This window comes from Echiichthys vipera (assembly GCF_963691815.1).
Source record: "Echiichthys vipera genome assembly, chromosome: 18".
Classification (NCBI taxonomy): domain Eukaryota; kingdom Metazoa; phylum Chordata; class Actinopteri; order Perciformes; family Trachinidae; genus Echiichthys; species Echiichthys vipera.
In genome coordinates, this window is record NC_139843.1 from 8,886,241 (window position 1) to 8,909,620 (window position 23,380).

The 23,380-nt window shown below is 41.6% G+C and overlaps 1 protein-coding gene across 4 annotated transcripts in view; it reads left to right on the plus strand.

The window, feature by feature from the left end:
* The first annotated feature begins 18,504 nt into the window (after window positions 1-18,504).
* Window positions 18,505-23,380, plus strand: part of ctbp2l (C-terminal binding protein 2, like) — a 93,498-nt gene continuing 88,622 nt past the window's right edge. For 3 of the 4 annotated variants that reach the window (XM_083932804.1, XM_083932806.1, XM_083932808.1), the window contains exon 1: window positions 18,505-18,806. The gene's annotated coding sequence lies outside the window, so the exon portion shown is untranslated. The remainder of the gene's footprint in view (window positions 18,807-23,380) is intronic. The other variant, XM_083932805.1, reaches the window with a different exon arrangement.

Below are 23,380 nucleotides of genomic sequence, written 5' to 3' on the forward strand. Positions count from 1 at the left end.
AGTTAATTACTTCAGCATAGAGTGTTACAAATTATGATGCTTGGATTAGCTGCTGCTTACTCCCAGTATGAAAGCCTGAATCGTTTCAATGTTTCAAAATGAATGGGCTTTAAAAAAAAAACAATATTGGTCAAGGTATTTTTTGCAGTTGTCAGGCATGTGAGTGGTGAATGTTCTGGGATGATTAAAGGAGTAATTCACCCAGCTATTCAGAACCCATCCATATTAGAGAAGATCGGAGTTGATAAAAATGTTGATACACTGAGTCTCCTTCAGTCGGTATCGTGCACTCAAAAGTAATAAGCTTAATGAACAGTGGTGAGGGCTTTGAAGATTTTCTTTTTTGCCCTTTGAATTATGCCGACCAAGAACGCCAAAACTTTCAGTTGCTCAAATGACCACTTGAGGCTGGCTCCAAAGGTGAGTCAATCTACGTAGACCCCATGTTAAGCGCAGAGCCGCCCATATTGAGCTTCACGTGTCTCTGTAGAAACCTAAAGGGGCCTTCACATGATAGGCGTTTTGCGATTGGCTCACCGCGAGGTCGGGCGCAGAGACCAAGTAAACGGCTTAATCAACGTTATTGAATTAAAACAACCGCTAGCTCATAAACTGCCTATTCACAAACCTGGTGTGACTGCTTATAAACCTACAAGCATTTGTTTCTTCTGGCATCGTGGAACGACTTTAATGTAACGTTAAATAGCTCGGAAAACTCTGACACACAATAAGTTTTCCCTCCATCTTGCTAACCGGCTTGATGTCGCTCTCTGGTTGCCTAAGAAACACAAGAGCTTCCCCAAATTATGACGTCACAGTAAACCAAAAATAGCAGGTATCCAGTATATGTTATTCAATTACTTAGTTGGTTACCGTGACCATGTCTGACCTGGGTTGTTGGGAGGGATAGTGGGAATTTGTTAGGGGGGGGGGGGGTTTGTTTGTTTTTTCACTTTAAGGCAGACGCGTGGATACACTGTACAACTGCTATACTTGGGGATGTCTGCAAAATTCAATAAAAAAATTTTGGGGAAAAAAATGACCCGTATCCATAAAGGAAACTAAAAATGATTTTGGATTGATGCATTCGCACACTGAGGTTGAGTTGTAAACGGCATTGTTTTATAAATTGTTTAGACTGACCTGTTAAAAGAGCCATCCAACTAGCCATCAACAAGCCCATCTCCCCAGTTTGTTATACAGGCTCAATTAGTCCGTCTGAAAAAGCCTAGTCTGCTCTGATTGGTCAACGTTTCCAACTCCGTGCCATCATAACGGCCGGGGGATGACTCGAGCAGCACTTTCCTCCTATAGACCTTTTTAAAGTTGTAAACATAAAAATTCTAAATGTCTGATTCCTGTTGCAGTGAATGTGAATGACATAGGCTGACAGGAAGTTAACAAGGACCAAGGCTGTTGCCTAGCAATGGAATTACGTGGAAAAAGTCTATATTTAGTATAGTTGTGACATCACAACTCTACAGGAGTCCTGACGGCTTGTTCAAAGGCACAGTTTCTGAATACAGTCTGTGTGCATTTCTCTGTGGATTGAGTGTTTTGATACTTTCACATTATTTATATTATATTATAGCACCTTGGCCCGCTTTATAATAAAAAAAAACACATGGCAACTCACTTTTTTTGCATCACTCGTTATACAACTGTTTTCAGTAGTACTCCCCATGACCAGCATTAAGATTTTGATTAGTAAAATCCAAATCTCCTTCAAACATCAGCTAACAATCACAGGGACATTACCACCAACACACAAGAACTACCCCCATTATGTAGACTGCCCCCCACACAAGGTACTGCAGGAGTAATCAAGAGTACATTAATGCTTTGAGCTTTCAAGGTGGGTTTTTTTAAGTGCTGTAGTTTCAAGCCCTCTTGCACTTAGCAAGGTTAAGGTCACATTATCTTACTGTCTACATGTGCAAAATTACACAGTTTACCGACATGCAGGGGAGGCAGGCCATTCCATGGTGATTAGGTGTATCTAGGGTGGTAGGTTTGTGACTACGCGTGTGGGTTGGCAGTTGGGGGAAAACTTGAGACAATGCTCCACTTCATGAGTACACACTGTACAGAAGCCCTCCCACACAGTCTTTGTTAAGCCTTCTCTCTTGAGCTGGCACTTCAGCCTCCCTGAGCCCATTGACTCCCACTGGATCCTCACCACTGTGTTTCCTGGGTGAAATATATGGGGGCCTCTTTAATACTGTAACATCCGTATCCATTCCTTTCACACATACCCCCCTCTCAGCAAACTGCAGCCAATACAATTTAATCCCATTTGGTAGGCAACTTAAATTCATCCAATTTCACAGATTAGGAGTTGTGGTCTCTGCAAAATTTAGCTATACTTCTTTTGCTTTAATTTGTGATGCACACAACAACATAACATTCAAGGAAAGCAGATAACTAGGGTAAAATTATGCATTTAATATTTATATTTCATAGTCCAAATATATATACATACATATATATACATATATATATATATTTTTGTCTCTGTTTGTCTCTATGTGCCCTGTGATAGACTGCCGTCCTGTCCAGGGTGTACCCCACCTCACCTCACGCCCAATGTCTGTCGGGATCAGCTCCACCACCCACCCCCCACCCCGATAGGGAAAAGCGGTTGAAGAGGTGAAGAGGGATTATATATATATATATATATATATATATATATATATATATATATATATATATATATATATATAACCTTTACTCTCTTGTGTATGTGCACAAATCTCCATGAAGGCCATTTTCATATTGGTTATTTTTTCTATAAACCAGGGTTATTTCATTCAAAAAACCTTGCTACAAGTGTAGTTTCTATAACAACCATACATCATAATGAAGCTGGAGAATCTACATAATTAAATTGCATGTATAAACACACTGACTTAATGGGATATAGGCTTTATGTGGCGTTTGCTTTTTAATTACAAAGTTAAAACTTTTGTAAAAGGTTCTTTGATCAAGCCGAGAAACAGCAATTAATGAATACGTGGAAATGATTGGCAAGATTAACTCTCCTAGGGCGTTTGTTTTTGCCAACTCATTGTAATTCCTGATATAAATGTGTACAGGGCACTATGGTATTAATACATTTTCTGCGTGGGGAAAGTAAATCTCAGCTTTACCACCACTGAGGTGCCCTTGATCAAGGCCCTTAACCCTTACCACTCCAGTGGAGCAGCTCAGTGGCCAACAGTGCTTGGTTTCCAGGTGTCTGTGTGAATGCGATCAGGACATTCCTGATAAAAGAGAGCATTTCTCGTCTCTTGTGTTCTCCAGTTCTGGAAGTGTTGAATAAATTAAGGTTAAAAAAAACTTAAATAAAAACCATTCCTCCCATCAGGTTAGCAAGTCAGCAGCTCAAAATACAGTAGTTTGTTGTTTAATGCAGTTTTAAGGGTTTGTTTGCTCTGTGGGAAGAAGAAGAAGAAGAAGAAGAAGAAGAAGAAGAAGAAGAAGAAGAAGAAGAAGAAGAAGAAGAAGAAGAAGAAGAAGAAGAAGAAGAAGAAGAAGAAGAAGAAGAAGAAGAAGAAGAAGAAGAAGAAGAAGAAGAAGAAGAAGAAGAAGAAGAAGAAGAAGAAGAAGAAGAAGAAGAAGAAGAAGAAGAAGAAGAAGAAGAAGAAGAAGAAGAAGAAGGACCTCTGACAGGGATCGGTCTGTCTTATGGAAACGAACACTGAGGGTTTTCATTTACTGACTGCATTAGTCGGCTCCTCTCCAACCAAGCTTGGTGTTGTCTCATTGGCAGCAGCAAAAGTTATTAATGGTACAATAACAGGAGGCAAGCCTGGGCACAGAATATTCTATTCTCCCTCAGATTGTGTAATGATTTTCCACGGAAGGGAGGGCTGTCTGCTATTTCTCACTGCAATTTTTTTTAATGAAGTAACGAGGGGGCTTTGGGTTAATTGACTTATATCCTTCACAAGGGACATTTCATGATAGTATGAAAAAAGGCTTTACTATTAGAGGAGATAAGAACAGTTACCTGCTTGCATGTGTATGTCTATCAGACATTAAAGGTTCCATATTGTGCTCATTTTCAGGTACATACTTGCACCTCCAGCTGGCCTGGGAACGCCTCGGGATCCCCCAGTTAGAGCTGGTTAATGTGGCCCGGGAAAAGGAAGTTTGGGGTCCCCTGCCAGAGTGGCTGCCCCCGCGACCCGACCCTGGATAAGCGGATGAAGATGAGATGAGATACTTGTATATTGAGTTTATAAGTTTTAATGCTCAGGAACTTATTTATTTTCTCATACTGTCTGAATATACCCCTAACCACCCTCTGTCTGAAAAGCTACATTTTAGCGCCTGTCTCTTTAAGTCCCCCTTACCGTTAAAGCCCAGTCTGCTCTGGGTCTTCCGCATCTGCACTCTCTGCACTCTCTGCATCTCTGCGCTGTTGTTGCAGCAAGGAAATGACTGTAACGGCACTGTAGCACCACTTTCTACCTATATATAATAAAGCTGTGACATCAAAACTGTACAGGAGTCCGCATGGCTCCTTCAAAGACACCGTTTCCGAATACCAGCTGTGTGCGTTACTCTGTGGAATGAGCATTTTGATACTTCCACACTATTTATATAGCACCTTGATCTAAAAGGGCATGGCAATATACTATTAACAATATAAAACCTTTTTATTCGAACCAGAGCAGAGTTCAGCAGGAGATTTAGATGCTGACCTATTGTGCCTGGAAAGTTGTTGTTGCTGGCTCTTTCAGATTTTATACAGCCGACTCTGCAGGTTATGCTTTTAATCACAATTACTATCCAACCGTCCAAGTCTGTTCTGTTATTTTATGTGTCTTAAAAAGCATTGGGGGGTGGTTGTCTGAGAAGGTCACGCTGCAGGGCAAATGAGTGGATGGCAATAACACTCTCCTTAGTGCCATTTTTTGTCTTGTGGAGAATAAATTAGCCTCCATTTCAGTGTGAAATCAACTTTCAATCTGATTTGAATGCACCTGCAATCAAAGGTTAACGCTTCCCAATTCTGTACTTTTAATGCTTCTGAGTACGAATCAATACACATTCAACCCCCTCTCCCTTCTTTTTTTTTGCCACAGGCCCTCGTATTGATTCTATGCATGAGCCTGCGGAGTTATCACAAAACAAACTGCACAGACTTGAATTTGACAATCCCTTTATGAGGAGAGCTTCATTGATTTCTGGATGGTGCCTCTGTTTGGCTCCTCTACAGGGAAGGGGTGAGGTTGCTCATTGGAGAGACACAGCCGCAGCATATTCTAATTGCTTTATTGCCTCATTGTATTCTGGTGGCAGCTTATGCAGCACTGTGTCAGAGAGTTAAAGTTACTGTTGCTTGAATGTACAGTAAGTGTGTTCTCCCTGTTTCCCCAGTCATGTCTGAGCCCCGTTGGGAATAGCACTGAGTTGTGACTTTTCCAGAGGATATGGCATGTCAGCGAAATCTGTCCTGCAGTGTGAGGCTTGACACTGCAGTGACAGCACAGCAATATTTCCTCTCTTGTTTCAGAACAAATTACCAGCAGCATGACATCAGAGGGCTCATTGTGCACCCAGACCCCCTCCTTACACACAGTACTACCCCCCTCTAGTCAGCTCTCTGGGTGGAAGGATGGTGTCATTATTATAGATACTGTTTGATTTAACACATTTATTTCATCCGTGATGGACTTCATTCATTCTACAGTATGTTTTTCTTTAAAACGCATAACTTTTGCAACGAGACTGCAAGGGAAGCTCAGCTTCCCCTAAAATGTCACCAAAAAAGTGGTGAAATATGTACTGCTGTGTGTACGTTACACTGACACACTAGAAAGCCTTCATTTTTTGTTCAAAATCAGCTACTTATCACAGGTAACAGGCACAACTTCCTTCTCATTCATCCCCACATCCCCACAGCACCACAGCGCTTTAAACAGTCGGACACTCAGCTTCTACAGACTTCAATGGGGAAGCATAGAGTGTGTTGTTTTACTACAGAGAAACTAGACGGTCATTGGATAAATGCTGGGCTTTGTCCCGCCCATCGGAGGCTCATTGGACAGTTGGCTGGCCCAAACGTTCGGCTTCTCGGCATGATGACAGCTAAATGAGCGAATCAGCGATCTTGAAAATAAACATCCAGCGGAGCATTTTCCAAGTTTTTCATTCCGTTGTTCTGAAATGATTCGGAGACTTTGTCATTGTTAAAACGACTAGCGTTACGTTTGGCGACTCTGTTCTGTCACTCTGCGGTTTCTTTCCCTAGCGAGCAGCGGCAGCTGTGGAGCACACACTCACAGGCTGTAACACTTCACAGTAGCCTGGCGCAGCAGCTCCAGCTTGTCCAAGGCCGTTTAAGCAGCCTAGCTCTGCTGGGCATTGAGAGGACACTGGTCAAGTGCCTGGAAAAGACGCCTAGTTGGTACGACAAGGTCACAGATAATTTTCTTGAAAAGGAAGGAAGGGTAGAATTTACATATAAATAAACAAACACATTTATGATGTAGGCCTGAAAAATGAGCTTCCCCTCCTTGAAAGACTGGCAGCTGCTATTGCTCACAATTTATATTTTCTGCTGCATTTAAGCCTCCACTGCCTTTACAGCCTTATACTTGTTACTCTCAGTAAAGCTGGGCATTTGAGCCTGTATTTGACACAAATTTTAAGCCGCATGACTCATTTTGTAGTCGGACAAGTGGCAAACAGAGCGCCTGAAAGAGTCATAGCAACATGCCAGAAAGGGGCAGGAAGTTAAATAAAGTTGCTAGAAGCCAACACTGATGTTTCCCCTCTGCTGGATATTTACGGTACAGTAATGTATGATGGTACATGGTGTCAGAGGTTATGATAACTGTGAACCGCTGGTATAATGTTACAGACCTCCACCACCTTTGTTAGCAAACAAACGTCTACCTGTCTCAGAACTTTCAAACACGTCCTTATTGATAATTGTCAATAGCCAGAATTTTATTTTCTAATATACACTTACAGTGTGAGCACATCCAGTCCGAGCACATACATTGTGAGTATTGGCTTTACATCAGGGAAGATTAACTAGTAGTAGTAGTATGAGGTGGAATTAAAAAACAACATTTCCAAAACTGTACGGTGTATGTCCAACAGTTCCACCTTGTTGTCGGTCCACACAAAGATATCTCGGGTCTTACTTTTTCACATTGCTGTTCTTCCTCCAAAGTATTTTCTGTATTTTCATCTCCACCACTTCCTTTCTTTTCCACAAGGTTTTGAGGTTCTCTCTGAAAAGGAAGGAGGGGGAAAAAAACGCTGCCAGCTCTGCCTTCTTTTCCCCCTGTGTGGAATAAAGCTGTGTTTTGAGGGGGAGTGTTGTCATGCATCACACACCAGGAGAAGCAGGGAAACAAATAGGGCCAGATTCATCAAACAGAGGGAGTTGCTCTGCAGGATGAGGAACGCTGGGTGTTAATCAAAGTTGAACAGCTTAACTCATTTTATTCCAAAGGGAGAAAGAAGGATTGGAGGGGAGAAATAGGGCATGTCGCGTCTTCTGTCTCGTGCACAACAAAGTGAATAGAACATCTCAGTGTGTGTAGACAAACTATTGCATGATGAGATGATGTCACATAAAAGTGTAAAGACAAGAGCAAATGGATAATTATAGCAGAATTCCTACATGAGCTGTGGATCCAAGTTGTGAGTATTCATTATGCAAGCACAGCTGATTCTGTGTACCCGGTTTTGCATATTTTCCGCTTGCTTTAAATATGCTGTGCCACCCAGTCACTCTGGCTTATTTGTTTTTAAGTCCTGCAGACTTTGATGTGGCCTGTAATCTTGTCCAGTTTAGGATATTCAGATCGAAGCGGAGCATGAATAACCAGTGAAGCTGTCGTCCAACTCTGTTTTTTTTTTATTTTAATATAAATTTCAATCCCTAATTGGATGAATGGATTTATTTTGTTTTTGGAACAACCACGGTGAGGCTTCTGTTTAATCTCCACGGGCCCCTCATCCTGCTTCCCCACCCACTCACCAGATTGATTGTATCTAATACCAGACAATGACATCAATGAATTCAAGTAGTTTTTTCCGCTCTCGTGTAGACAAGAAAGGGAATCATTTGCATGCAGGTGACATGTTCAAACGAGGAAAAGTCGGATGAATCAAAATGCAACTCAACAGTTTCCTAATGCTTTGACCTAATTATGCACCCATTCTTCTGCCTTCTTCTCCTCCACACTGGCTAGTCATATCCCATTCAAACACATTCAGGATCGGTTTTGATGAAAAGGTTGATTCACTATTTCTCTCTAGTTTTTCTGACTTCAATTAAATTGACTAGAAGATTGAATGTGTTCAAATGTCTATAAAAGAAGATTCTTAACCATAGGTTGACTCAAGGAGAAACTTTTCCTCTATTGATTGGCTGTATTTGCGAGTGCTTCCTCTTCAGGATGCTCTTAAGGTTGGACATATCGTCTTACATCCTCATCCTGACCACGGTAACCACAACATACAAACCCAGTGGGCAGGAGACCAAACAAGCTTCAAAGAGGGCAAGAATTATGATGGTGGAGTATTGATCCCTGAGGAAATTTAAATCATGTTTATAGGAAATTACTTAGATCACCCCACGGACACAGAACTACTGAGATAAACATGTGCACATGCATGGTGGAAAGGGAAGGACGAATGAGAAAACACTGATGCATGTTAAATATTGAATCTGGTTTATAAAATTCTGGTGACAAGTTGTTGTACAGGTGACTGATTTATTCTCAGCGTAAGACAAACAAAGCAGCAGTTGCTTTTCCAAACCTTTGACCGAAGAGGAGTATGTATTAGAGAAACCGGAGGCTTTGTCATTTATTTGCTTAAATATCTTTGAATGAGCGGCAGACACTTAGGTTGCATTCATAACGCCTAGACAGGAGCGTTGAATTACATGCTATCATTCTTTATCCAGCTCCGTCTGCTTTGTGCAGCAATTTGAGTCCATGACAGTCTTATCAGTGCGGTCCAAGAATTTTGTAACACACGACTGGAAAAAAATACTCATACCATGTCCCGTTACCCGTAATGAGAAAAGTTAGAGCTGAGAAATTAAAGAAAATGTTCCGGTCGTTGTCATCACCCTGCTCCAGTGTCTGGGCTGACATTAACACTGAAATGAGAATGACCTCATAATACATTGAGACAAATCATCATAAATGACATGATATTAACTCTGCCAGACAGCTTTTTTTTCTTGGGCAGTTCTCCATTTTGCTTGAGTTTGTGGTTCTGTGCCCTTGTTATCTGGCCCTCCAGACTCTACTCTCACTGTGAGGCAGAGGAGCAGAAAGATGGCAGTAATTCATTTTGTGCCACGCCACAGGCAAGGCTCTTTTTCCCTTCTGCCCATTACCTCCAGACCAGACTCTACGTCTCAGCAGGGCACTGCTCCCTTCCGCTCTGGCCCAGACCCATGGTACTCCAGGGGGCTGAGGTTAGTGAACGACCCACTTCGGATTCTGTCAGCGCCACCCGCAATCATCCGAGGCACTCCACTTCACCTCCAGGAAAACTGTGAAAAAAGATGGCATCCTCACAGTCAGTCAGACTGTGGAAGCAGTGCTTTATTCCTTTCTCTTCAAAATAAACTCACACCACACAAAAAATATATCTTTGCCTAGGCGTCCGTTTTGAAATATTCCTAGAATATTGGTGTGAATACATTTTTGAATGTTCTCTATTTGCGGTACCTGACAAGCTAGAAAACCATATGGAAAACAAAGCCCATTTCAGACACGCACTGCAACCCTGAAATGATCTAAACATTACAGGGAGGAGTTGAATGTGAGAATGCAAATGTCCAAATTAGTTGGACCGGACATTAAACAAATTTTCCCTGCTAGCTCCCTCATACAAAGTCCGTATAATCTCTAAATGAGCCCATGTGTCAATAGAGCAGTTCATTGCGCGGAGAATTCACAGAGAGCGAGTTACTGTGTTGATGATGTTTCTACCATGCAGCATGCGTGAAATCTGAAGAAAACAAACACCGGGGTGGGGAAAGAAAATTTGGGAAAGATTTACACGTAGACTAACTGGAGAGACAACGAGATTCAGGAACTTCTGTCAGTAAGGGCTGATGCCAAAATCATCAGACAAAGGAACCGCAACAGACCTAATTAAAAACTGGCTACGTGACCATGGTGTAATCTGCATCATGTACCGCCTCCTGCACGCTCCACACAGGTGCCACCCCACGTCTAAACCAAACAGTATTTTCATTAAGCTAGAACGCATCTGAGACGGGCAGTGTCCTGTTGCGTGCCACATGTGTGAAAGGGAAACTCCACACAATGTCTGTACCTGATTCACGAGACATTGTCCAGAGTCACATCTCTATTAACTCTTGTCTTAATGATTTAAGACATAAAGTCAAAGATGTATAAGTTTTATATAAATAACATTGACCTAAGGTGTTTTGGGAAGATGAGAAAAAAAGCCATATATTGTATTTTGCACAGCTATTTATAAGTTGGTAATATCAACAATAGCCTTGTATTCTATTACGGTTTGATGATTTATCTTGTACAAGAATGGTGTTTTTCCAAAGGTAAAATATTCTGGTTTTAAAATAAGCATAAGGCATAAGTTTCAATTACAGCCAAGTGTTTTTTTAAAATGAGAAGACACTCATCAAATCCAAGAAGCTTGGATGTTTATGGGTATAGAGTGGCATGATGGAAAAGCTCTTTATTTTTTTTTTTGCAGTATTGCCACAAGACCTAATTTGTTCCCTCGGCAAGCATTTGGATTTGTTTTTTATCTTTATTTTGACATGTTGTTGTTCACGAGGAGAGCAAAAGAAATATCCCATTAACAGGCTCACTCCTATCTCCCTACATAAATCACTGACATGGAAATGAAACTGTTTTGACAAAAAAGCGATGGATAGAGGAATACAAATGCAAAAACATTACGCACACACATTCACCCCTTCCCTTCCTCTCCTCCCCCCTTTCACATAAATGCACTTCAGCAATTGGAACAACTCTGAGTAGACAATTAGGAATGCAACAAAAGTCTGAAGTGATTCAAAAGGGGAAAAATCTATCTGAGAGGACTCTTGTACGTAATTACATCTGAGTTGCATTCTTTTCACAGGACGGTCGCTTCAGTTAATCAATGTGGACCAAGCCGTCGATACTTTGTTAAAGTGTGACAAAGCCATGGATTTCTGATTACTGTAACAACAACAATTGTATTTGTCTTCCTGTCGTGTCAGTGTAAATGCGTAAACTCCACCCTGCCCTCTATAGAAAACCCACCTACAATCGGTCTTTTTACCTTGGCTACGGAAAATGCTTGTTCCAGTTAAAATCATATAGTATAAGACACAAGTCTAATAAGAAACCTGCAACATTATTTTAATCCTCAAGGTTTATCAAGAAGCATGGGAGTGTTCAGGATAATGTATCCATACTGTATGTTTGTGTATGACCAGTTTATGTTAGGATCAGTTTTTGTAATTTCAGAATAATCCTGTTTCTCCAGAAAACTGGCTACAACAAACCTGTGACAAACTTTCTTAACTAAAAGCAAAATTCAATCTTTTTATGCACAAAAAACACATCTGTAACAATCCATGACACTACTTAAAAACGGAATCAAAACATTATAGTTGTCTCTCGCCGTTCACCACCGTACATGTTTTTATGCCCAAATGACGTCCCATAAAGGACACTGGACAGGGAGGGACTTCCTCGCTCTATTGAAACTGGATTAACGAAGAGTTTAACTGATTACCCACAAACTTAAAAGATGGCTGACCATTTGAACACACATCTTCCAGCACTACCTCATATGTACTCGTATCACTAACCCAGCAGCACGTGACCATCGATCTTTGTCCCGTTTGTCCAGGATAAACTCACAGATTGACCAGATGCTCTGACACAAGAGTGTGCAGCTCAAATCACAGCCTTTTATTCCACATACCTCCCTGAGGAGCAGCTGACATTTGCTCACTTAAATCACATCACATCCTCTCAGTACTACTCTGTATGCCACTGCTTCTCTCTCTGTTTTTACTAGAACTTTGGCCTTTAGCATATATTAGTTTACAATGTGATCCAATCTGAGAGGTGCTCCATATTAGCGATGGACTCTTGGAGATCACAGCTGCAACAACAGCCCACTGATGATGCCCACAGAGCCCACAAGGAGCAGTGACATGCATGTACCCCTACAACATGCAAACCTGGATATAAACAAAGCACTCACTTGAGATAAGTATCCGCATTTACCTAATCTTGCCTGATTTTGGTCATGTCCCAGTAATTATGATATCACTCCACAATGTGCAGGTATACTTGAAGTAAATGTTGGGTGTGGAGAAAGCCTTGATGAAGTGGGATCCTGATAGCGTCAGTGATTGGCTGGAACACAAGTCTCTTTGATCCCTCTTAAAGGTTAAGAACAGTGCATGTAATTCATGTTTTATTCATTTTGTGATTTTTTTCCAATGCAGACATTCTTTTGGGAGCTGCTTTTTCATCTGCCTGAAGAAATAATCTATGATTTCTTTTGGTCTGCAAATGAGAAAAAGTATAAAAGTGGCCACCAACAAGCTGGGAAAACTACAATAAAGCCACTCTGGTAAGTAATGTTCTAGCAGAGGCAGAAAGCAGAGCTACACAACAACATGCTTTCACCAGCAAACGCAGAGGATTAAGTAAGTTTCCCTTTGAGAAATTAACTACTACACAAAGTAGAGATAAAACAAGAGACAGAATAACGAGGCCTGTTTGCCTATACAGAGGGTTTAGCCATGTATTAAAAATCATACCGTTAAGCTTCCTGACAGATGCTAATGAAGTGATGTTTACATTTTTGATTCGCTGCCTAAACAAAGATAAGACATGCTCTTCGGAAAACAGCAAGCCCGGCAATCCAAACACATCCATTGAGCTTGTCACCAAAGACATGACAGCTTTCTTCCCTACTAACAACAATGAGCGACTCATTTCCATATTAATGAGAGAAAAGAAAGGCAAGTGGATGGGAGGGGGGAGTCGTTGAGCATGGAGGGAGCGATGTTGCTTCTTGTTGTCTTGGCACCTATTGACAAAGTCTTCAAATAGGTTGTTAATGACCAGCCTAAAACACAGTGAGCAGCCTGTGGAGTAATCATATCAACATATTGCGTATGCATATCGGGCTGCAGACTGTCGCCATGCCTCCTATGCGGTTTGCTCCTGCATGAATGTTTGGTATCGTCGCTACAGACAAGACGGGTACGCACGCACTCATGCAGGGACACTCGTGGGCACACTGGCTCATCCATAAACACCACATACACATAGCACTTACCATCTTGTTCAATAAGAAACATCCTCATCCCACAGGAAGCAGGCTTCAGTACAAAATTAGCAGCTATAGAGTACTCTGGGCCAAATCTAGGAGGGATATAAAACATCTGTTAGATCGCACAGTATATTCTCCTCATAACCTTTAACACAAATGGTTCTTCTCCTAACCTACGAGCTAAATTTACTTAATGCAAAAAATGTGGACTTGAGATTTGGACGTCAATCCATCTACTAGTCATGTGTAGGTCTTTTCAGTGTGAAAAAAAAAACAACCTGAGTGACATCACCAGGGTATCTAGGCTTTAACTTTGGGACAACGTTTTTTGTTGTTGCCTAATGGGAGGTGTTAGAATCCTGTGTAGTGTTTTTTAATCCTAAAGGTTCCATGTTGTACAAAAGTGAGATTTTCTTACAAAGCAGGCCGAGGATTTATATAAATATGTGAATGTATCAAAACACTTTGTACGAGCTGTCAGGATCTTGTGATGTCTTAACTATACTATATACAGTATAAGTGCAATTACAGTCATTCCCATGCTACAATCATGCGGTGTGAACCTGAAACGTGGTAAGTGCAACATTAACATATCATCCTGTTTAAGTTGATAGGTCAAACTGATTAGCAAAAAGTTGCTCATTTTCACATCCAGCATTTACAGGGCAAGATCATCATTCATTTGGAGATGTGTTTATTGCCATCTGGTGAATATAAGTTCAACATTTTCTCCCTTTTAACTGTGTCTTTCTACAACCACCCCCTGAGGGAAATATCTGGCTCTTCAGCTGCTAAATGCTCCACTATTCACCAGCTAGTTACTAACTGTGACTGTACGCCGTTTGTTGTTTTCCTTCAGTGAGGTTTTTCAATGAAAAGAGTTTCCGTCTGTGGCCAAAAACAAAAATTCCAGATCAAAACTTTTTATGCCTACGGTCTCCGCTAAAAAGATAGCGGAGACAAATGCTGTGAACGTGGCACATCCCTTAAAGGACAAATGTTCAAATGTCGTTTTAATAGTCATTCAGAGACCTGCAGACTTGCATCCTGATTTGCAACAAATGAAGGCTTGTGACTTGACTTGGATTTGCCATCAAGGACCTGAGTTGACTTGGACTGGGCACAACATTTCTTAAACATTTTCCATGATGAAAAGTTTTACACAGGCTTTGAATCAATATCCCAACATATACATTACTGTATCTCTGGGATTTTAATATTTCTTCCCACATTGTGTGTAGGTTTGTGATTCCCTGAGGCATTTATTCTAACACTTGACTCTGAGAGGCATATCCTAGACATAATCTTCCAGTTCATAGTGCATGTCATTAGCCTCCTAAATTACAAACATCATTAGGAGAATTGATTCAACTTAGCCTCCTGGGGGGCTTCAGTCTGCTGTTCCTACATGGCGGGAGCTCATTTTGAGTGTGTTGTCAATCCTATTTCACAAGTTCAAGCGAACCAATTGGGGGTCTGAGCTGTTCACCCCCTCTTTATCCCTGCATGGAAAGGCCCTGCCACCTCATTAGCAAAATAGGGTAGACCTTGTGTGTGTGTGTGTGTGTGTGTGTGTGTGTGTGTGTGTGTGTGTGTGTGTGTGTGTGTGTGTGTGTGTGTGTGCGTGTGCGTGTGTGTGTGTGTATAGCCTTCAAGCATGTAAGACATGTTTCAGCCTCTTAGAAAGGGAGCTGAAGTCTGCAACATTGTGTGTAAGGGCATCGCTGGGTCATGCTGTGACAACGGTAAACAGAACTGATGCTAATTTTTACCAAAAAAAAGAAAAACTTTACATGTTTCTGTGCCCTATTGTGTTATCGTATTTTCTACCACTCAAACCTAAAAAATATGGAAAGTGTAGCTATAAGTTGGCGCTTAAAAACAGTGCCTCAGCAGCATATGTGGAAGGAAATCCAATCTTTCCACACGGTGGGAAAAGAGTGCCAGGGCAGAGCAACAGAGGTATAAAATGGGAATTGACAAACAGAAAAATGGCTAGGCTACAAACACACATCCACACATACACACACAGCATGAGAAAAACATCACAATTTGAACAAAAGCGCCCCTTGAATTCTAATGAAAGATGGTCCTTGTACTCTGGAGCATCCACTAATTTCAGCCCATGTAAGAAACATAGTGGGGGTGATATGCCTTCAATAATTCATCTGGCGATTGATAGATGTGTGTCTCCAGAGACCGCAGTGTGGATAGTGTGTTGCTGAGCTCTCCGCAGAGACTCACTGTGAACTCTGCTTGTGAATTTGTGAGTATGGAGATGGGGGTCAGAGTTCAACATGAGAATGTCTGATACAGCGTTACATTGAACCCATATGTCCTCTTCTAATAGGATGGCACAAATCCCTTCAATGCCCAAGACTCCTCTCAGTCTGAGATGGTTTATGTTGATGCTGCATTGGATTTACTGTGGACTGCAAAGCACGTTTGGGTTTTGCATGAAGAAAAAAAAATTAATTCTGTTTTATGCACAACAGGTGAAACGGTTTATTATCTAGTTAAAACCAAAGACAATTGATAAAGTATAATTGCCGGCTTTGATTTGACTCAAGATCTAACTTAAGAAAACAGAGAATATTCTCAGAGAGCATATGAGTAGTGGGAGTGGAAGAGATGTTTTCTTTTTTTTGGATGAAATTTCAGGCTCCCTGAAAGATCACCCATATGTTTTTGCCCTCACGTAATAACTATGTTGTGTGCTTGAAATCATCAGTCTTGATTTGACAATATACAATCAAGCGTAAACATCAATAAAATCAAGGCTGCGAGATTCAAGCACACAATTTTGCCTATCCATTCTCAGCATAATTATCCCACTGAGGTTGACTTTTTGTGCTATAGGCTGTGGTGCACACCCCCACATGTAACCAGCATTCTAACAAGAGGTGGACAATCATTGATGGACAGATCAATATTGGAGCATATGGAGGCCAGGCAGAATATAGAAATGAAAAGTGGAAAATGGGATACAGATAATTGAACTCACTGAGCACCTTGAATGGTACTTCACACAATCTGCTGCCATTTACTCGACCTCACGGAGTAGCCATGCAAAGTGCCGAAATGAGGCAGAAAATGACATGTTGACAGCCACCGTGTTCCTTAAATCTGTAGCGGATCCACTTCTCTAAATGTATATCAGAGGCCCACCCTTCATGGATTAATGTAATGATGTGGATCAATGCTTGCTCTTTGTGCAACAAGTCTTCAAAAAGGAGACAGTAAATATCAATCATGTGATGTCATCCGTGACCCCATGCATTCACAAAGCACTGGGGGTTACATGCTTCGCTTACAAATCAATCGTGCATGGGTTAGTCCAGTATGTACAACACACTGCAAACTAAATTTAGCATTGCTAAATCAAATCGTACTTGCAGTATGATCCCTGCAGTATAAGCAGATGAACTCCTGACATATGTTCTATGTGCACATATACGCAAAACTACAAGGCTTACTTACTTGGCTGTATTCTTTTATGAGCTGTCTTTCAGCAGCATCCCACCAATTCAAAGAGACCAATTCAAAGAGAGCCCTTAATTATATGTAGAATACGAAAGGGTGAATCACAAATAGAACAGGCTCGTACAGGTCCCTATAACATCTGATTATGATGTTAAAGGAATACCATAAATGATTGATCCACTGCAGACGTGAGAAGCACTGACACATAATTCCATGTGGGGACATTATAAGCCTATTAAAGTGTCTGTGCAGCTAAATCATTTAAAAATCAACAACATATGATTTAATTTAGTGAGTTTAGTGAGAAAGGTTTTCTTCGTCACTGTGATTGCTGGATAAATATATAGATATTGCCGCTCATGGGGGAATTGTTGGGTCTCAGTAAATCATAAATAAGTTATAGAGTGTGGTCTAGACCTACTCCATATGTAAAGTGTTTTGTTATGATTTGGCGCTTTAAAATTTGAACAGAATTGAGTCATTTTGTGCAGATAGTTAGTAGGTCACCATCCAAAACAATGGAGGTCAGTGGAAGTTTGTTGTTCTTACTTTTTGCATCTACCAGCCATTTAAGGCTTTGTCATCTGGTAAGTTTAAAGGGTCAATTCACCCAAATTATCAAATGGCATATTTGAAATTCGGTATCTGTATCTGTCCATGAAACAGCCCTGTCTGCTAAAAGACAACAAACATTTGTTTTTAATGTATCACAAATATGTTTCTAATCAAAGTCCACGTACGGAGGTTGGGGTGGATGGATGGGGCAAACAAATACAGGACTTTCACCGAGGAGACTGCTTTTTTTTGTCCCAAGTGAAACCAAAAGCCAATGTTTCATTCTTTTTTAACTCACATATGTATGTTAACTGACAGAGCATATTTAACTTAATGGGTGAGAGCTGTAAGACTGAACTAAGGCAGTAGAACTGGGGTTTCATGGTGGCCTACTGATTAAATGAATCACATCTTGTCATACTGTATGCCTACCTCAAGATGTCTTGTCTGCATTTCTTCTGGGACCTGACAAAAAATGTGATCAGTGCGGCTTTAAAGTTACATTTCCAAAACAAACAGCAAAAAGTATTTCCAAAGGCAGTGCCCCAAATGTCACTGTCAACAGTTTTCATTAGGACTAGGCCTTTGATCAAAAAAGTAGTTCCAAAGAAAACAGTGAGAATTGTGGATTAGTAACACTTCTGATGCCCATCAATGCCATCAATGTTGTGAGCACCACAAATGAAACCTCTATTTTAATTGGGTTGGTAGTAGAAATAGAGATTAAAGCCCTGGCATGGCTAAATAGAAAAGTAAGGTCTGTCATTTGAAGTGATGTTGTTTTTCTTTAGTGAGAACTTGGTAAAAAAAAAAACGAGGGAAATGTGGATATCCCCGAGGACAAAAATCAAGATTTCCCATTTGACCACTTCATTTTTGTGAACCATGTGAGCAGAAGGTGTTTGCGTGCGTGAGTGCGTGCGTGTGTGTGTGTGAGTGTGTGTGAGTGTGTCTTTGTGGAGGAGGAGGGGGCTGTTTCTTCTTCTTGGTTTATGTCATTGGTTTAAACGACCCAAGACCCCGCCTTGCTAAAAAAAAAAAAAAAAAAGGAGAGTTAGACACTCCAGCCAAAGAGAGGAGGGGGGGAGAGAGGGAGAGGGGGAAAGAAAGCAGTGAAACAGTTGGACAGACACCTACTCGGCGTCCACGAAAATACGCTCAGCCGTATTTGAATAAACAAGGACGCGCATAAACACATTGTAGCCTTGTTCCCTGTTAGGTTCTCACTCCTCTCTGTCGGGCCGTTTCTTCCCCATCTGCCCAAAAGAAGCCGCTGTGCAGCGCTCGGAGGATTAATAGGTGGACTCAGAATTTACTCCAGATCTTCCCATGAAACATTTCTCCCCGAAGCGGATGATGCTGCCGCCGCCGCCGCCGACGTGTGCCTAAAAAAAAAAGTCCGCTTCTCAACTTGCGGTTACACGTCATTCATCCAGGTAAGACCACATTACAGGAGCGACACATTCACACACACACACACACACATTTGAGTCAGTTTTTTTTGTAGTGTTTTAAATGAGAGTTGGCTCGGAGTGAAGCTGCGGTCGAGCTTTCAGGTCCGCATACGAGCTCTGACCATGTGTGTCCACCTTACTGCGCCATGAAGATGGGGAATGGTCGGGTGGGTTGTAGCTACACACACACACACACACACACTGACATTATTCTTGACCAAACCTGCCGTAACTGTGAAATGTTGACACGAATAGCCCGTGTTTTCCCTCCAATTCTGCCTTTTAAGCGTCCCTCACCTTTACGTTACATTGCAAGGGTATTCGGCAACAAGACTCGATATTGTTTTTGCTCACGAGACCCCGTGCGTGCGTGTGTTTGTGTGTGTGTGTGTGTGCGTGTGTGTTTTTGTTTTTTTGTGTGTGTGTGTTAAAAGAAAATAGGAAGTGCATTATTAGTGTAAGCTGAATGCTTGTGGAGTTGTGTGTGAGTGCGCGTGCGTGCGTGCGTGCGTGTGTGTGTGTGTGTGTCTTTATGCTTTGTAGTGAGGTTATTTGCTCATTAATCCTCTAATACCTAACATTTGACCCGGCTGGCTGAGTTTTTGGAGGCAAAATAGTGTTGTGGAAGACGTCATCCTGGGTAATCTTCAGCGCCCGCTCGCTGCTGCTTAGCCTGGGCATCTCTCTCTTTTTTTTTTTTTTTTAACACAAATTACTATGGAGTACATCAGCTGCATAATGAAACAGACCTTTCCCATGTTATTTGTTTTAGCACAATTTTAAGACTTTCAATGAAGCTGTCACACATTATTACAGAGGATCAAAGGCTCCCAAAACTCCCCCCCCCCCCCCCCCCCCCCATCACAGGCGCCCACAAGTGATTAAAGCAGTGGATCAATCAAACACCTGCATCTGATGACATTTTTGCCTCTGAGGAATCCCACCTGAAAGGATTTTGCGGTTAAGTGTAGAGAGTTGAATGTGTGCACCTAAATTGTGGAGATGGGGACGTCATCCTTTTTTGCCCCTTGTTGTGAAGTGAGTGAAATGCAAGTGAAACTGAGCCTCATGTTTCTAGGGGGATGCCCCCGTCACGATTCCCCCTGGAGGCTCCAGAGTGTGACTTTGAAAAGCACTGGAGGAGAATAATAGACTAGATTTTTTTGCAGTATCCACTCTTGGACTCCTTGTTGCATGTTACTCAGGCTAATTTGTCTTGTTTATAGTTGCCGAGCTGATATTTGCAATGAGGATTTAGCACCGCAGCCGACTGTAAACTTCGGTCAGGAAAGTACAGCTTATGTTTACAGCCGCTGTGAGGTGTAGACTGTATGAATGAGTCGCTAATTGCTTTGTGTTAACTTGTTAATTACACACGCTTAAGTATTCTTACACATTATTGGGCTAATTAATTCACTGATTACTGAAAATATGACAACAGGACACGCGTTGGATTAATGAAGAACAAGAGTTATCTTCATTTCTTATCACTCATCGTTACAGACATTATCAGTCATCTGTTCTTGATATATTCTATCCGTAAGCAACATCTAAACAAGTAATTTGATTTACAAATGTGACATTATATTAAAGTTAACAATAAGATCATTTGTTTTTGATGAATACAAGCTGAATAAGGGATGCCCATGGTAAAGCAGCTCCTTGTCTGTTTTATGGGGTGCCCATTTGTATGTATTGGATGAGGATTGTGTGTGTGTATGTATGTGTGTGTGTATGTGCCTAAAGGAATATAAGGCCACTACAGACATCTGCTCTGTTGTCGGCCATTGTCAAGGAAGCAGTTAAGATGGTGGGCAGCTCGGCACAACAGGGCTCCCTTGTCAGAAAGCTCCAATAAACTGCTCCAGTCACAAGTGCAGCAGGGAACTGGTCATAACACTGAGTAGTGTTCCTTTTCCCTCACATGCCAGGTACATTCACAATCATTACTAGTCCACAGTGGATCTTTTTTCCCCTTCTGGACAATCAATTTTTCATTCATAACCAACGAACTTGCCATACACAAGTTGCGATCGCAACATTTATTGCAGAAACCCCCCTTTTTTCTGCTTACCTTCCCCCATTGTGGGTCTGTGTTATCGTAAAGAATGGGGACTGTCGTATTTCCAGAGAGGAAATTGAACAGACTCAGTTAGTCGACCCCGTGAAGAGCCTGCCCTCTGCCATCCTCTCCTGTGTTGCCGAGCAGCACCCTATCACTCAAGGCAATTGAACGTCTCTGAGGGGACCTCTGTTAGCCCTGTGCAATATTTATTACTATCCATCATCCCAAGACTCTCACTCTATGGGTGAATAACAGTGGCTGCTAAGTTCTGTGTTAAAAAGTTCCCTCACCAGCGACCATTAGAAGGGATTTATGGGAGCAGCTTCCCTGGAAGTGCTGTGGAAGCGAGACAGAGCATGTTTCACAGTTCTCCCTGCATACCCGCTGGGCCGTGGTACCAAATATGTCATGGATACAATTTTGACTGGTTGAAAAGCTGCCTGAACTTCTCTTTTTCATTCGGAGTGTGTTTTCTTAATAGGTTTCAATGCTCAAATAGTTGACTGGCAGAAAATTAATCTGCAAATTTGCTAATTGATTAACTAAGTCATTTATCAAGCTAAAATGCTGATCATGAGCTGGTTCCGACCTCTTTAAGCGTGAGGATGTGCTGCTTTTGTCTCTTGCATATCATTGCTAATTGAATACAATTTTGGTTTTGGACTTTTCGTTGGTCAAAATAAGCTACGAGAAGATGTGACCTTGGACCATGGGCAGTTGTGATTTTTCACAAATTCACACACTAAGTTGTGGCAGCAGCTAAGCCTGTAGGGACTTGGCTTGAGGGTCATTCGTTCAAGTCCTTTGTGTGAGGTGGACTGGAAGCTGGAGAGACGTTGGTTCACCTGGGGACTGCCAAGGTGTTATTGAACAAGGCACCAAACCCCCATCTACTGTGGGGGCCTTTCAATGGACAGCCCCCTTGCATATCTCCATCCTGCTTGCATGTGTGTATTTCAGGCCTGTGTTTGTAATATTTACACATACAGAGAGAAAACATTGAATTCCCCCTCAGCATGTAAAATGATGTCTTCTTCTTTTAAACAATTAAGGAGGTAATAGATAATGGAAGTAATCAATAATATATCATAATAATAAATATAGCCGCACATGTACACTACATACATTATGGTTATACAATTTCATTCCAATATTTACATTATTGTAAAGGCAACAGATGAAGCGAATGCCCCTCTATCTGTTGTGCAGTTATTTCCTTTGTAGCAAGTCTTTCTCACAGCAGAGATAGTAATGATAATGATCTAATATTCACCATGGTCTTTATAAGGATCATTTAATGTATGCATACTGTGCTACTGAGCTGGTTAATCTTGCCTCTACGTATGTCCTATTGAATGAGAGTGAGCGCATGTTGTGGGAAAATAAGTATATCTATGTGTGCTCACAACCTCTTGATATAGTCTTTGATCCTGCAGAGATGAGATACGTTCCTTTATTCTGACTCTTTCCACTCCGATGAGGTTGTTTGTTTGTCAGAGTTGAAAACAATTGGGATGCATGTGATAGCGAGTGAAGCTATATAGACGGGGCTGCACTGTAAATGAATGCCTTACTGTGTGCCTTTTTAGGTCAATTTGAATATGGGTTTTTTAATTGGTCTCTGAAGGATAAAACTTTTTTTCTGCATCCCTCAAAAGTGTCTGCATGATGTGACTATGTTGAGCTGAGGAGCCCAAGAGCAGCGGTGTTCATTTGAAGCCCAGCGAACATGCTCATTATCTCAAACCAAAGGCAAAATTGATTTAGCTGAAAGCTGGGGTGATTTTTGAAAGAAAAAAAAACACTGTGGAGGTAGAACTGTATACTGATCAAGACAGTAATTCTTTCAGCAGATCGCTCGTAGTCAAAACGAATCTGTTTAAATCCGAGTGCTGTAGTTGAAGCTACTCAGTATCTTCGCTTCTCACAGCAACTAAGGGCGCACCTACACTTGGCCCAGATTATCTGTGCCGTGCTGCCTGCGTGATTGCCCCCCCTCCTCCCCCACTGCCCAGTTCTGCTTCCACTCACATTACCTGAAACGATCCGGGCCTCGACTCGATTGCTTCTCGTTATTACGCCATTACCCCCCCCCCCCTTTGTTTTGTCCAACTTTTTTTGAATATTTTCATCTGACCAAATCTGCAGTAAACACTCCTCCACTTGAACCCTTCGGCGATATATTTTTTAAAATGTCCATTGCAGGGAACAGTTGCATATATTCAGACATCAGGGGCACTGTCAATGCTCGTGCTCGTACGTGTGCATGCTCATGCTTGTACATGTGTAATCGGGCTTTACTAAAGTCCACCTCTCTCAACCGGGCTGCAGCCAGTAGGTGTACTGTGCTAAAGCACAGAACAGTTGTTCTCATACTGGTCAATAGCCGTTAATCAGGCTTGGGCATGGTACAAATGGATAGTGTGAGTAGACCCTGAAGGTACCATCACTCAGCCTCTCTCTGATGCCTTCGAAACTTCTCTAACCTTTA